The 15,864-nt window shown below is 36.7% G+C and overlaps 1 protein-coding gene and 1 long non-coding RNA gene across 15 annotated transcripts in view; one reads left to right on the top strand and one right to left on the bottom strand.

The window, feature by feature from the left end:
- Positions 1-15,864, bottom strand: part of LOC105224493 (sex determination protein fruitless) — a 419,068-nt gene that overhangs the window by 91,777 nt on the left and 311,427 nt on the right. For 2 of the 14 annotated variants that reach the window (XM_049448207.1, XM_029549494.2), the window contains exon 1: positions 4,361-4,582. The exons of 10 other annotated variants lie outside the window; for them this stretch is intronic. The gene's annotated coding sequence lies outside the window, so the exon portion shown is untranslated. Of the gene's footprint in view, positions 1-4,346; positions 4,585-15,864 lie in introns of those variants that run through there. 2 more of the 14 variants (XM_049448210.1, XM_049448208.1) reach the window with 2 other exon arrangements.
- Positions 5,469-15,713, top strand: LOC125776424 (uncharacterized). Its single transcript, XR_007421699.1, has 3 exons — positions 5,469-5,733; positions 5,786-5,949; positions 15,569-15,713. It is a non-coding gene; the product is annotated as an uncharacterized LOC125776424 (long non-coding RNA).

Below are 15,864 nucleotides of genomic sequence, written 5' to 3'. Positions count from 1 at the left end.
CCTGGCTTCGCTTGGAATATCCAATTGACGCCACGTAGCGAAGAGAAGAAACGACTGGCGCGCTGTTGTTGACTCGGCTATAATCGCGTAAGCGGTGTCTACGACAGTAAAGAAGAAGAAGATCTCGCCGACATTTGGTTTGAACAAGATGTCAATGGATTTATTGAGAGAACACTTCGGTGAGCAGAAAATTTAACGTTTAGGGCCGGTCGATCGGCCACCAAGATTGTGTAATATCACACCGTTAGACTTTTACCTGTAATGTCTAAAGTCTATGCGGACAAAACCTCTTCGATTCAGGCCTTGAAGCAAAACCAATAAAGTAAAAAAATGGACTTTGAAGAAAATATATTATGAGAGTCTCTACCTGATCAGTGAAAAGCTTTTTGCAATCAATTAAAAAAAAAATTGGAGTAATTTATTTATAACTATTTAATATTATTATTTACCTAATTTAGGATCATATTTTTATGTTTGACGATGAACCCCAGTACTGCCATTGATCTAATAGGTTCTTATCGCAGTCGAAATGGTTTTATAAAAAAAAAGAAATAGAGCAGGGTGAGAAAGTGTTCTTCCCTCCTCTCCGTGGTTTTAAACAATATCGTGAAGGGAAAAACATATTAAGAAGGAGACTTTGAAATTACGATATTCAGAGAAAGACGTCCTGAATTTATTCGTGAGTAATGTCGAGTGAACTAAAGTGCCATTATAATGAAATACAATGCGCCTTAAAGCTTTCAAGCGCAATTCGTTTTTAAGCTTTAACGTGTTTTGGAGCTTTTAAGTTAATTTTAGCTTTTTTAAAAAGGGAGTGGCATGTGTATTCACGTGCCTATGTCAAAAAATTTGTTTCTGTTTCATGTTAAATGTAAACACTTTGAATAATTCTTCACGCAATTTAAATATTATTAAAACATACTGTCAAAGTATATGTATGTAAGTAATACTTGTATTCACTTTCAGCTTTCGATGCACATATGTGCCTATATACACATTATATATAATTGCACGGAAATATGGTTATAAATTAATTACACTTATCAAAAAAAAACTTTGCAAATATTTTTATTCGTACGAGCATTTTATGTATGTATTCGTGTACACGGTGGCTACATGTACATGCATATATATGTATGTATATATTATAAAATATTTGCGATAAGGTCCTAAGTAACACGATTAGTTGTGTAAATAAATAAGGAACAAAAGTGAGAGTATTTCGTTGCAAAATTTATTAGTTAACTAATAAGGTACATACATACGTCTGAGTATTAGCTCAATTCATCACAATATAAAATTTTTAATACATTTTTCCCTTTTTTGTTTTTTGCTTGAAATTTGAAACTGCATAAATGCATTTAAGGGAATATGTAGTCCTAGTCTTGTCAGCGAGCGCCAACAGAATATTTGATAAAATAAGAAAATGCGTATAAAACAACAAAAAACGAAAAAAATTGTTACTTCGGGCCGAAGCTATAATACCCTTCACAAATAAAGAAGTTTCCATACAAGAACTTGATTTTGACATGATTTTGTATGATAGCTATACGAGTATGATACAGTCCGATCTCGAAAATTTCTTCAAATAATATAGTGGAGCTTTAAAAAATAACTTGTGTTAAATGAAGATATATTGTCAAATAAAACAAGTTTTCCCTACCAGAACTTGATTCTGATCATTCAGTTTATATGGCAGCTATTTACTATAGTGATTCTAAATCGGCGGTTCCGACAAATAAGTGGATTCTTGGGGAGAAAAGTGCGCGTTTAAAATTTCAGTTCCGCTCCTCAAAAACTAAGGGACTACTTCGCTTATATACATACTGACTAAAATCGGCTGAACTTGTCATGCTGATTATTTATACGTATACTTTATAGGGCCTCCGACGTTTCTCACTGTACAGAAGGCGATTTCATGATTTCGGCGAAGTTGATAATAAACTAAATATAATAATAATTTTTGAAACCAAAATTCCTCGAAATACTAACAACTAACAATATTTTCGACCTCTGCGGTCTAACTTCTGCAAAGCTTTGGCATACAATATTTCGTAAGGTTGGGCGCTCATCTTTTGTTTGTTGAAAATATTTGTTAGATTTTATTAAAACTCCTTTTATTAATATTTCTTTTATAATTTTCTACTTGGCAATTCCTTTTTATGGACTAACAGTAATTTGCCATCGTGTGAGGTTCCCTTCAACCTTGATACCTTCCTTCCATCACTTTTAGATACTGACGAAACCACTTTCTCTGTTTCTCACTATCATTTTCAAAATTATTTGAAAACTTATCCAGCTGTTTGCGCTTATATTTAGTTTATCTAATACTAGAGTATGATACTGAGTCAGCATATTTTTCAAAATTTCTTCGTAATTTGGTACTTTATGGTTATCTAGGAAATTCTCGACTATCAACACGTACACTGCTTCAAGCTTAAATTTCCGAGATCTTTATATAATCTGTATCTCTCATTAATTTTCGTATTTGGGGACGATTAAATATTATATTTAATTTTTCAAACTTTACATACTAAGCATCAGAAACTTTCTACAACCACTTATAATTAAAAAATATTCGTGCTCCTCCATCGCTTTGTGAAAATGTTTTATCATTCCTAACGTGATAGAGAGAGACTTAATACTTTAGTCACTGAGAACATAACTTTGAAGGAGATGTTTCAACCTCCCATTCATTGGTAGATTTTACCGATTTCTCAGAATTTGGTGACAACAGTATTTCTGAGATCACATTCTTGAAACGTAATGTGAGAGTTCCATCGAGAAAAATACGACATTTTGTAGACTGTAAGTCGAGATTTTGATTTGAGATAATAAAATCTTAAAATATTCCTTATACTTTATTGCATTATATTTTCAGTAAGGAGCGTGTTGCGTGGGGATAACGCGATCTCTGTATGTGTGAAAAAGGTACGCAAAACCGTAATCATGCTTAAAAAAATAATTTTTTTGAACACAATACACCTTCAAACATTTTATGCACAAATCATCAAAACTTGCTAATATAACCAAAGCAACAAGAAAAAGTTATGTTTCTGTAGAGCTGTTCTATATTCTTCTTTGAGGGCTCAACATAATTTAAATTTAAAGCCACTTTATTATAATTTTTAATATAGTGGCAACACGCACATTATGCTAAAAATACGATGTGCTAAAAAATAGCGGATTACTTGAATATTTCAACACTGCCAGTTGATAATCGACTTCCGTTTCAAGGTTCATAGCAATACCGAACTCAACACCAATGTGATTTGAACGTTTACAGAACCAACTCTGAACTGCAAATGATTCGAGAGGATTGCTGTCTCACAGAGAAAGATTACATCAGCTTAAGGCTATAGTTTTTGATTCTCAAATCGTTCGATTAGGACGAATTCAAAATCGATGAAAGTGATAGTGAATAAACTCGAAGTGCAGTATTATTTTGGTATTTTCATATTATTAATTATATTAGTGCTGATTGTTTTTATTTTAAATAAAAAGTGTAATTTAATTGAAAAGACGTTGTCGTTGATTATAAATAAAAATTCTTTTTTAAAATTATGTTTGTCGTCACATAAAGTGCAAAATTACTTAGATCACATACCACAAGTTCACAGGCGAAGGAAAGGCGTTATAAAAGAAACCACTCATATCGAAAACAATTTGAGTTTTGGTTATAAAATAGTTATATATTAGTTATATCTGACGGCGGAAGCTGAAAATTTAATGCTACATAAGTATAGTAATATGATGTAGTGAATCGTAAGCAATAGAAAACGCAATTACGTTCTTTTCAATGTTACGTTGTTTTGCATTTTAGGTGACGTAATTTAACTTATCATATTTTTGAATTATTTTTATTTTGATTCGGACATTTCAAATTTTTAAAAAAAATTTTGTATTTTTTAGACAGTTTTATTTAAAACTGATTTAAATACATATTTCTCCTCAAAAACATTTTTTCCGAATAAAAAAATCACTGTAAATGCAAACACTTTAACCATCAACTTTTCGGTTGGATATCATGCGGTTTATTGGGAATAATCGCTTCACTTGCAATTCACTTTTAACAAATTTTTGTATTGTATATCCATATGTACTTATATACGAAATTATGCGTAGGGCAAAGAATGAGCTCTGATTTTTTTTTTTTGCAAAAGACCACCACACCAATTGAGAAGTTAATAACAATAAACACAATAAAAAAATTCGCAAGTGATCGCGCGTGTGATCAATTCAGCGGCGGCTTTGGCGAATTCGCACAGAACACAAAACACTTTTTTCACGTATGTATGTACATATGTATGTATGTATTTATAATTAGTTAGTAATTATCCACCAACAGCTTAGCAATTACCCAAAAGCCAATTAGGGTGCGTATATTTAGAGCAACCGTCGGGTTCCAGTAATGCAGACACGCATGAATAGGCTTAGGACCTACTTAGTACGTATGCAATTTGCTATAGTAATAGTAGTTTTTTTTTGCGTGTACAAATTTAACTTAGTACGCGAAAACGTGCGATGATGCGATGCGAGTTGAGCTATTACTCAATCGAATTAGAATTACACCGCGCACCGTTTAGAAAAGAACTGAACGCAGCGCAACGTTGAGCGGACGGCGCAGACAACTGAAAATTCTTCATTATGAGCAAGAAACGCCGCTGCCAAACTACAAATATTGTATTTGTGACGCCAACAACAACAGCAGCAACAGCATTCGCCAATATGCGAATTATTAAGTAAACACATGTGGCAGCGCGGCAGTGCGGCAGTGGCGTCGCAACAACAACACACTACAATTAGCAATAGCAACAACAACGAACGAAAACGACGTAAAGTGCGCAAAAAAGTATGCGATGCGAGCGGCAGCAGCAGAAAATTTACAAAAATAGTTGAAAAAATGGCAAACAGCAAATGCCATTAGAGCGCTGCAAGGCGCGCAGCACACGCAAGGGAAGGGGGTAAGCTTTGGAGAGGGGAGAGCGCGGTATTTGCGGTGAGCGCACACCGTCTGAGAAAACGATAGGCGCGCGCGCGTGTGTGTATCAAAACCAAACTGAACCAAACTGAATTGCGCCGAAACAAACGAAAAATTCGCAAAGAGTAGCAGCGCACAGCTCTGTCGAGGTGTGAAGTCGGCAGCGCCAATGCTTAGCGCTAGCATACAGGGCTGCGACGGCACAGCTTGTCAAACATTATCTGCAACTCAGCGGCGGAGTGTAAAAATGGCACTTTAGTAATGCGAAAATTAGGACACGAGAAACGCGCGCGACAGCAGCGTTGCGTCGCTGCCAACGTAGAGCAACAGGCAATGAATGATTGCGGTGTTGAGCGCTCTGACTCGCATGCGAAATCTACAAACGGTATTTCAACGTACGTTTACTATATGAATATGCTGTTGGGAGAGCGCGGCGAGCGCACCATTAACAATAACAGTGCGGAGCTTTGCAAAGAGCGCGCCGCCGGCAAATAAGAACCACAGCAAGACAGCTGTGAAGGAATGAGCACGCATTTGCAAATAGCTAGCTGATGAGGGAAGAGAAGGTGAGCGAAAAATTTGCACATGAATCGCAATGCGGTGCGCATTGAGCATTAGCGATCGTCATTAGTGAAGTGGAGCGCTTAACGTAGTGTTACCAGAAAATGCTTATTTGCAAAACACACAATCTTTTTCGTGACTCAGTAACTGCTTTAACTCATTCTCGTTACAATGTAAAGTCAAACTGGGGAGTAAGTGAATATATACTAGATAGTTGAGAAACTTATGTAATGAAAGTTTTAGTTTTTTATAGTAACGTCTGGCCACCTTCGAACTCGTCATCGCTCATGCTCGGTGCGCGTCATCATCTCTACGCCAGTGTTGTTGGCGAACGCAAGTGGCGCATTTGCTACAAAACGAGAGAGTTGCAAAATTTGAGCAAATTGTTTACTAAGCTTGCGAATCGTGTAAGTATGCGCTCGTGAGCTGTAGAAGGCCATTCGGCTGCATGCGCCGTCACCGTCGTCGCTTTGGCCTCGAAAGCAGTTCAGCTAATGGGGCGGTTTTACATATTAATATTATATATTTTACATATTTCATTTTGTACGAATTTTGCGGAAGATCGCGTGAAACCGAATTGGGCCCTGCGGGGAGGTTTTTCGGGCGCTGATTACTTTTGTTATCTACATGTACATACTTATGTATTTCCTATGTTAGAGAGTAATTTGCGTGTGGTTGCGAGATAAATGTGTGTATGAGGAGGGCGCAGGTAGCGAAAAAATATTTAAGGGATACTTGTTTGATTTATAGATATTTAAATATCTATGGCTTTATCTGAAATTTTGTACTTTCAACGACGATGTATTATAATATATGAACATCTGCCAGAAAAGTACAAACTTGATTTGGTTCATAACGGTGAAAAAGTTACTGTCAATCGCGACCGTATACGCGCCATGATAACCGACAATTTGATGCCTGAAATTGAAGCTCGTGATCTCGGCGAATTTTAGTTACAACAAAACGGCCTTACTTTCCACATATCGCATCAATTAAGGCATTTATTGAGAAAACACTTCGGGCAACAAACAATTTCAAGTTTTGGGCCGGTCGATTGGGCACTAAGACCGTGAGACCGTTAGACTTTTTCCTGTGGGATATGTAAGGTCTAAAGTTTATGCGGACAATTCCGCTTTGATTCCGGCTTTGGATCAAAAAATCACGCGTAATCAGCCGGAGTGCTCGATCGTGTCATCTAAAATTGGAATCAACGGATGGACCATCTAAGACGTAGCCGCGGCAAACATTTGAAAGAGATGATCTTGAAGAAATAAACGCCAAAGAATGTTCTTTCCAATGATAATTAACATTCCCCATTAGATTTGAAGTTTCTGTTTTTCCTTTAAAAAAGTAGGGAACTCGAAATGAATTACACAGTATGTTAAAGGGAGTTTCATCCTTAAGAATTATTTGCAGTTCAAACAAAAATATTCAAAACTATCACTTTTCAGATTTTGCTGATGGGATGTTCACCGGTCTTTAGTTTAATAATTTCTAATATATTCTGTTTTGCATTGCGTGCTGCGTTCATTCAATACTCGGTCGATATAATCACTCAGCAGATCGGCTTTGCATCACATTTATTCTAGCATATAATGCGTGTCCTCAGAGACGACGTACAGTGGGCACTAATGACGTTATTGCAATGATCCCGATTTTTAGAAAAAATATTAAAGTTCATCGTTAATAAACTGATTGGAACTTATCAGCATAGCTTCAGGCCTGGAAAATCAACAACTGACCGGATATTCACCATGCCCCAAATCTTGAAAAAGACTCGAGAAAAGAGGATCAACACACATCATCCTTTCGTCGATTTCAAAGCTGATTTTAACAGGACGAAACGGAGCTACCTTTTTGCCGCTATGTCTCAATTTGGTATCCCTGCAAAACTAATACGGTTGTGTAAACTAACGTTGAGCAATAAAAAAAAGGTCCGTCGGTATCGGGAAGGACCTTTCCGAGCCGTTAGATGCCAAACGAGACCTTAGACAATACGACTCCCTATCGTGCGACTTCTCCTATCTATTGCTGGATAAAATAATTCGAGCTCCAGAGCTGAATAGAGAAAGTACAATCTCTTACAAGAGTGTACAGCTACTGCGCGCGGTTAGCTGTGCTTTCTCTAGACTGGGTAAGGAAGCGAAGCTAATGTGTCTGGTAGTGAAGGAGGGCAAGACGATATACCTCCTGTCATCAAACAAACAGTCACCGCAGTGATGACTTGGCTCTCACGTCACATAACTTTAAAGTTGTAGATAATTTCGTCTATCTTGGAACCAGCGTAAACACCCCCAAAAATGTCAGCCTGGAAATACAACGCAAAATAACTCTTGCCAACAGGTGCTACTTCGGACTGAGTGCGAAATTGAGAAGTATAGTCCGACAAACAAAGACAAACTCTACAAGTCACTCATCATCTCCGTCCTGCTGTATGGTGCAGAGGCATGGATGACAACATCTGATGAGTCGGCGTTACTAGTTTTCGAGAGAAATATTCTGCGGAAGACCGGCGTATGGTTGCTTGCGCATTGGCAACGGCGAATACCGTAGTCGAGGGAAAGATGAGGTGTACGCTATATACGACGACATTGACATACATAGTTCAGCGAATTAATTACGCTGGCCAGGTCATGTCGTTCAAATGGATGAAAACACTCCAGCTCTGAGAGTATTCGACGCAGTACCCGCCGGAGAAGCAGAGGAATAGGAAATACCTCAACTTAGTTGAAAAGTTTAGGTGCCTGGCTCCATTTGGAATCTCCAATTGGCGCCCAACAAACAAAAAAGTTTGTTATCACGGTTCTGACAGCTATTATAACACCTCTAACGATTCTCAACTGCTTCAAAAAATTCGGTTTCTTAAAAGAAGATTCTTATGAATGATAAAGAACCAGCAATGGAACTATTGTTGACATCAGCGGTATGAGTTTTTCTGACTTTGTTTGAAGATGTTGCTATCTCAGGTTCACTAATCGATGACGAAATTTTATCTGCGACAGATACGAATGAAAAAAAGTTACGATGAAGATGAGAAACATACATCAGAACCTTTGGCAGAGGTGTCAGTTAAGGAAGCAAGTTCCTCATTCGATATCTTACAAAACTTCTGTCTACAAAACGAAAGTGATGAAAAAGAATTTCAGGTACTTTTTCTCTTAAAAAAAAAGTTATCGAGCAGTCGGAGCAACAGCAATGTGCTTTGAAGCAAACCAGCATAAAGAGTTCTTTCGAAAGATTAAGTAATTCACATGAATGAACACATACATATGTATTACCTCTAAACTTTTGACATTGTTATAGAGTAGCAGTTAATAAATAATAATTGATCAACACTTAATAATTATAAGTTTTATATATTTTCTCTCACATTTTTCGAACCATTTGATATTTCAAACACTCGATAATTCGTAATATTTTAAGAGTCCCTCTAGTTTCGAATTAACGAGAGTCGACTGTACATACAGACACATATACCTATAATAGGTAAGTCCAAATTGAGCAATTGAATATGCAAATCGGAAGCTGAATCGAATTTGGCGCTCTCGAATTGTGTATTTCTGTGCGCTTGCTGGAATTGTTTTTATGTCTTTTGTGTATTGCTTTGTATTTAATTACTGTTCAATACGAAATTTATGCCACACAATTGAGATCAGGTAATTAAATAAGGAACGTAAAAATCGTTTAATGATATTTTGGCATGACGCGGTACCTTCACGATGTGCCAAAACACATACACACACAGACGCGGCCGCGAGTGCTTGCAAGCACGTTTCGCATGCCCGCTTGCGCGTGGACCCCCCCAATGGCTTGGCAACAAAGCAGATCGCTGTGAATAGGAGAGAAAAAACTGCCAGCTGTGACAGCGATATTAATCGAATAACTCCTTTTACAGCAGCGAAAGCCTTGGCACACTCTACCCCCAGCGCGACACCGCACCCATGCGTTGCCCACAAGCGCATATCGTAGGCTATGAACTGCTCACTTACATACCTGCGCTTTACTATTTTAGTCACTAAGATTTGTATGCGCCGCCAACAAAAACAAAAAAAACAACACCATGCAACTAGATATATTTGTAGAGCGTGAACCTTAGCGAACGCGCCCCAATGCACGAGTTGCGACGGATACACATAGTTAGACAAAAGTGATCGCTTACAAGGCGACGTACATGCATGTACAAACAATTGTGTGCGCATGTAAACATATATAAATAGTATTATCAACGAGCGTGAGAACTTGCAGGGGGGCGCCGGCTTTTTGCGCGCACTTTGCTGCCGCTGCTGCGCGTTCTTACACCTTAAATGGTGTCGCACTGCCGTTTTTATTACTTTGTCATATGCTCAATTGCCGGCAAAGAAAATTGAGAAAAAACAACGCCGGCATTTAAAAATCAATGCGCAATCTCACAGGCGCATACATACACACACACATTCATGGTGAGGCCTTCCCTTTTGCGCGCTCGTCGCATTGCAGCGCGCGGTCTCATGGCCTAATCTACTATTAATCGCCGCTAAATCGTTAAATCAGCGGCTTGTAATAAGCGCCGCGCCACACACACATGCTCAGAAACAGCAACCAAGCCGCTTACTTACTATCAATGCCGCCCGGAACGCTGTGCGCCACCCCAGCTGCCGCTCTTGCTACTGGCACCGCACCAGCTCGCTTGTACGTTGACTTTGAGTACTTTGACACCTGACTGCGCGGCGGCAGTCCCCTTGCGCGCGCCTCTTTAGCTGCGCTGCGAAATTAGCGCGCACACACACAAACAAGCGGGAGCAAAAAAAAAAATAGACAAATGAAAAAAAAATTTCACGAAAAACGCATTTAAATCGAACTATTGCGCAATGCTAGCAAGTGCCGAAGCTGCTTAGATCAGAAGTGAACCTTGTAGTACCAGTTTTGGTCCACGAGTTGCGCGCTTCTAGGTATCGTACATAGTTAAAATGCTGTCGGCCGCTACTAATCGGTGTACTGCGTGTGTATTTGGGTACTAATGCTTTAATGGGTAAATACATAAATATACCTATATTATGATGCATTCACATGTACATATGTTTGTTGTTTTTTAGGAATGCATGTGTGTATTACGTTTTTAGAGTACAAGTATTGGCCTTTAACTTTAGAAGCGTTTTTGGTATTTCGGTTTAATTAAGAGATTCAAAAGAATTACAGCTATGGCGCTGGCGATTTTTAAGTTTAAATCAAGTCCAATCTTAACAGACGTTTGTTTATTCATTTAGTAGTTTCGACAAATTTTACGATACGTAGGCGCGTTTTATATTTCGGGAATTGGCAACTTACAACTTTATCGTAAAATTTGAAATTTTTGACGTTAGGTATACTTATGTAGAACCAGCGCTGTTATTTACAGTAACTTAAAGTCTCGACCAAAAAATGGTATCAAATCGCAAATACGTTCGCGCGTTAGTTTTTTTACTACTCTCGACGAGGATTAATCCTGCTACAGTGCAGCGAGGAATTTCAATAAATTTATGGCAGTGAAGCACCATCAAAGACCAATGTTTATTGATGGTATGGTGAATACAATCGAAGTAGTAGATCACTCTAAGACTAATTTCATGAAGTTTGTCCAAATCCAGTTAATGTTTCTGAATTATGCTGTGCGCAAATGGATTTTGCAAGATTGTCATGTGATCTATCGTGAGATTGAGACAACATTAGGCATTGGTGGGACTAGCAAACATTCAATATTGCATGAACATTTGACCGTAAAAAAATTTGTTCACATTGAATCCCCCACAATTTCTTAACTGCTCAAAAACGGCTCGTGTCGATTGGTCGAGCGAAATGTTAACAAAATACGAAAGTGGTGCGTCAAAAAACGTCTATGATATCGGGAAAGGTGATCAATTGTTTATTTATGCGTATGAACTTAAAAGTAAAACTTAGAGGTCAAAACTTTTCGGCACCTGCATAGGCGGTTTGAACGCAACAAATGTATGTTGAGCATTTGTTTAGGAGAGAACTGAATCTGCGTGTCAAAAGTGCTTCAAAAATTAGTTCAATCGTATGCAAAAGTATATGGATCTTAATATTTACTTACTTTTAAAAACAAGAAATCGATTTGTGATGGTTAAAATTTTTTGTTGTTTTCTAATCCCAAAATATAAATGGAAACCCTCGTATATAAAGATCACGAAACATTAGATCTTAAAATAGTATTCGCCTTTAATATCTTTCAATTTACGTAAAGTTTAGCTCTAAATTTCTTTTTCTATAGAGGAGTTTTATGCAAAACTAACTATCGTCGTGAACTCTGTATTGGCTAATTGCCAATGAATGATTATTATACTTTGACTGAACTTATGATTTATTCACCATAATAAAATTCACCAACTTGAAGATCACAAATTCGAGCCAGTACTTGATCGGTTGGTTCGGAAAAATGACAAGAGTAGTGCAATTTTACATCGACTGCAACTGGAACAAAGGGGTCGTAGTTTTTACTACCTTTTAATCGAGGTTGAAGAACTGAACAATTTTATTTATGTATTATACATATCTGTGGACATTTGACAAAACAACTTCTCTCGAAATAAGACAATTTTCCAGGATTTTTATCATATGTATGAATTTTCAAGGCGCGTTTTTCTGTCTTATCGCCATTGTCCTAGGACCGTTAGTTCAAAAATTATGCAGTCATCAAAACAACTTCTTTCGTAATTTTTCAAATTTTCGGGGTGACAAAAGAGCTTGTCTCGAATAAGTTGGAATTTCAAACGTAAAATCATAACGTACATTTATCAAAAAAGCTTGTCTCTATATATCGTCTGAGTAAAATCAGAAATTGGCGTTTGACAAAATAACTTCTTTCGATTGAAGTTCTTTTGTCAAATGCATATCTAAAAAAAATGCTTTTCAAGTCAAGATAAGATAAAAAAAGGATTTTTTTTGCACAAATCAAATTTGACAAAACAGCTTGTATGATATAAGTTGATTTTCAGTAAGAAAAAGCATTTGACAATAAGTCTTATTTATTTGATTTATATTTATCTAGAAAAGTAAAATATTTAATTTAAATCAATTGATTGGAAAACGCGTCTTTATTGATCTGCATCCAGTTTAAATTGACTTCGTCCTTTAATAGTAAGAGGTATTTCTACTGCAAAGCTTTAAACATGTTTTTTCGCTCTCCTGTAAAATTTGCTTTTTTGAAAGAGGTTGTTTTGTCAAATGTCCACAGATATGTACATATATTGTAGCTGCCGATGGTAAACAAGTTTTTCAATTTGATTGAACGCAATTTTGAGATAGTGAAGGAAGGAAGATTGTTTGTCGCCAGCAAGTTTTTTTGAGTGGTACAAATCATTCAAAGAGGGTCGGAAAGCCTTAACGATGACCCATATCTAGAACTGCCTTCAACATCAACTGATGATCAACACGCCAATAAAATAAAGGAATTACTGTTTGAGAATCGACAATTAACATGCAGTGTTCTTACTGGCTTCATTGGATCAGTGAAAATCATTTTTAAGGATCTATTGGGCCTAAGAAAAGAAAAATCAATTGGCCCTAAAAAGGCCTAAGATTTAGTGATTTGGTAAACAAAAGCACGATTGTTTTTTCGAAATGCTTTCCGACTACCAGGATGTCATGAAACGTATTATTATTGGCGATGAGTCTTGAATCTATGCTTACGACCTGGATACATACGATGAATCGGCCGAATATCGTTGCAAAGGCGAGCCGAAGACGAAAAAAATACGTCAGAGCAGGTCAAAATTCAAGGTTGTTTGACAGTTTTCTTCAATTATCGAGGTGTGGTGCACTCCGAAATCATTCCGCCCGGCCAAACTTTCAAAAAGGAATAATATATGAGTGTTATGCGTAGTAGTGTGCGAAGCTTTTCGTAAAAAGAGGACAGAATTGTGAGCCGACAGCTCTTGGTTTTTGCACCGCGATAATGCACCGTCGCATACTGCATTGATTCTCTGTGAGCTTTTAGCCAAATTTTCAACTAACATCGTGCCGCAATCACCGTATTCACCTGATTTAGCTCCCTGTGACTGAAATCGTTTTGAGTCAATTGAAGAAATTAAACATTGAAGGCTATTCCGGAAATTGACTTTACTGTTCGAGGATTTGGAAACAAGTGTGTTAGGGCCACGGGGGAATAGAATTTTAAAATTATGAACAAAGTTTTAAAAGTTAATTTAATTTTCTATCGTATTTTTCAACGGTAATCATTAAGTTGCCTATTTGCATTGGGAACACACTCAGTCTGCCAATCAGAGGTGCTCGGTAGAGGCGACTATCAACTAGAGATGAGCGATATTGCGATTTTTAAATCACTGTGATTTCAGTGATTGCTATTTTTAAATCACTGTGATTTCAGTGATTGCTATTTTTAAATCACTGTGATTTTATATTGCTATTGCGATCGCAACTAAGTCGACGTTCAAACGTCGTTGTTGTTGTTGTAGCGGCAGATTCTGCCAATTTGACACTGTTTGGCCGAATAAAAGTCCGGGTCTGTTCCACTTACCACTTACGTAGGTTTTCCGCCTTTCTTTTCATTACATTTTCGCAAATATTGAAGCGGTTCGGCTACCTGACACTTAGAGTGTATTGCATAGTTCATTTGTATGGTGGTATGATGGTTTCACACATTTCTTAGAAGGAATTACCAGTAGTGTGGTTGATAATTTGTTTGTTTAGAATACCCGCTTTTAATATTTTCAAGACCAAATAATTAACGCGAGTTTCCTAATCTTTGGGAAAATATTAAAAACCCGTAATTTTTTTATTCCATCATTTTTTCTGAAATTAATTAGTTACAATTCTTGTTTTCATCACAAAATGCTTTATATAAGAACGTTACACTCAAAACTTCAAACCGCTATGACGAAAAATAGCATATACGATATATACAATACCCTGAAGAAAGTTGTTACTTTTCTGCTATTTGCTATTGTGATCGTAATTCACAGGTTCGAACTGCTATCGTAAATCACAGGTTCGAACTGCGATCGCAATCACTGGTTCGAACTGCGATCACAGTTTCGAACTGCGATTACAGTTTCGAACTGCGATCACAATTCACTGGTTCGAACTGCGATCACAGTTTCGAACTGCTATTTATAAAAAGTGATCGCAGTTGCGATTGGCGATTTTTCAATCACAGTGAAAAAATCACCGGTAGTGAAATATCGCTCATCACTACTATCAACTAATTTGCGAATTTGTTACTCCCTTTGTCATGGCCCATAGACATATAGACATACATGCAATTGTTGTTCGAGAGAAATTCCATTACATCATGGAACGGGAAATAAGTATCGGCTGATTAATAAAAATGGAATACGAGTATACATACGTGAGTAGTAACCAACAATGAGTAATCGTTATTCGTAACCTGATATGAACGTAAAAAAGCTCAAAGGTAAAAGCTAAACTGCAAACTGTATACTTTTAACACAAAGACAGCTAGTAAAATTTGTTTCTCAAGACATTAACTTAAATATATCATCATCACAAATGAGCTATCTCAATATAGGATAAAAGAAGAGTTGCGACTCTATTTTAATTTAATTGAAATGATTACACAAATTAAGGGTTATCTACTCTAGTTTAAAAATTCGGTTTTTTCATATATTTAAAGTTTAGACCCTTAAGAACATATCCTCCAAAGAATTTTTAAAAATTAAAATTATTTTAAGAGCTACTGTTACTTTAGTGACGCAGTACCTAGCCCGGTAGGTAGGTAGACTCACTTTTCTAAACTCGTTTTTCTCGAAACTACTTTTTTCCACACGGTACCGGCATTATCTCAAGTTCTATACAACCGATTTACTTGAAATTTTGTGTGAACCCTCTTTATATAATCCTTAACCCTTTGTTTTTAATATTTAAAAAAAATTCAGGAATTTCAAAAAAAAGCGTAGAACATGATTTTTATTTTTAGTAGCCATTTAAAAAAAAAAAAATATTTGTGTTCCCTGAGGTAGGGACTATAACAGCATCCTTACTGATTAAGAATTTCTTTTGATTTTTTTTTTTCAGACCACGAGGAGAGTCAGGATCAATGTCACCAGGATGCGCCATTTTTTTACACCTGTTTCTCCCCCCCTCTAATTATTTTAATTTTTAATATTTTTTCGTAAAATTTTTTTTCTGTATTCTTAAGATATCAATAAAAACACCATAAAAAAATGGATAGTAAAAATATTTTTGGTTTTTTTTAAATAAAATTCAAAAAAACTTCCGAAAATTTGATTACTAGAGTAGAATACCTCATTAAAGCGAAAAAAATAGTTAGTAGTATCGCTGAATATTTGTAATGGGTTTCCAAAAAAGTC

Source organism: Bactrocera dorsalis, chromosome 2 (assembly GCF_023373825.1).
Source record: "Bactrocera dorsalis isolate Fly_Bdor chromosome 2, ASM2337382v1, whole genome shotgun sequence".
In the NCBI taxonomy this organism is placed as follows: domain Eukaryota; kingdom Metazoa; phylum Arthropoda; class Insecta; order Diptera; family Tephritidae; genus Bactrocera; species Bactrocera dorsalis.
This window is presented reverse-complemented; position numbering and strand designations above follow the sequence as displayed.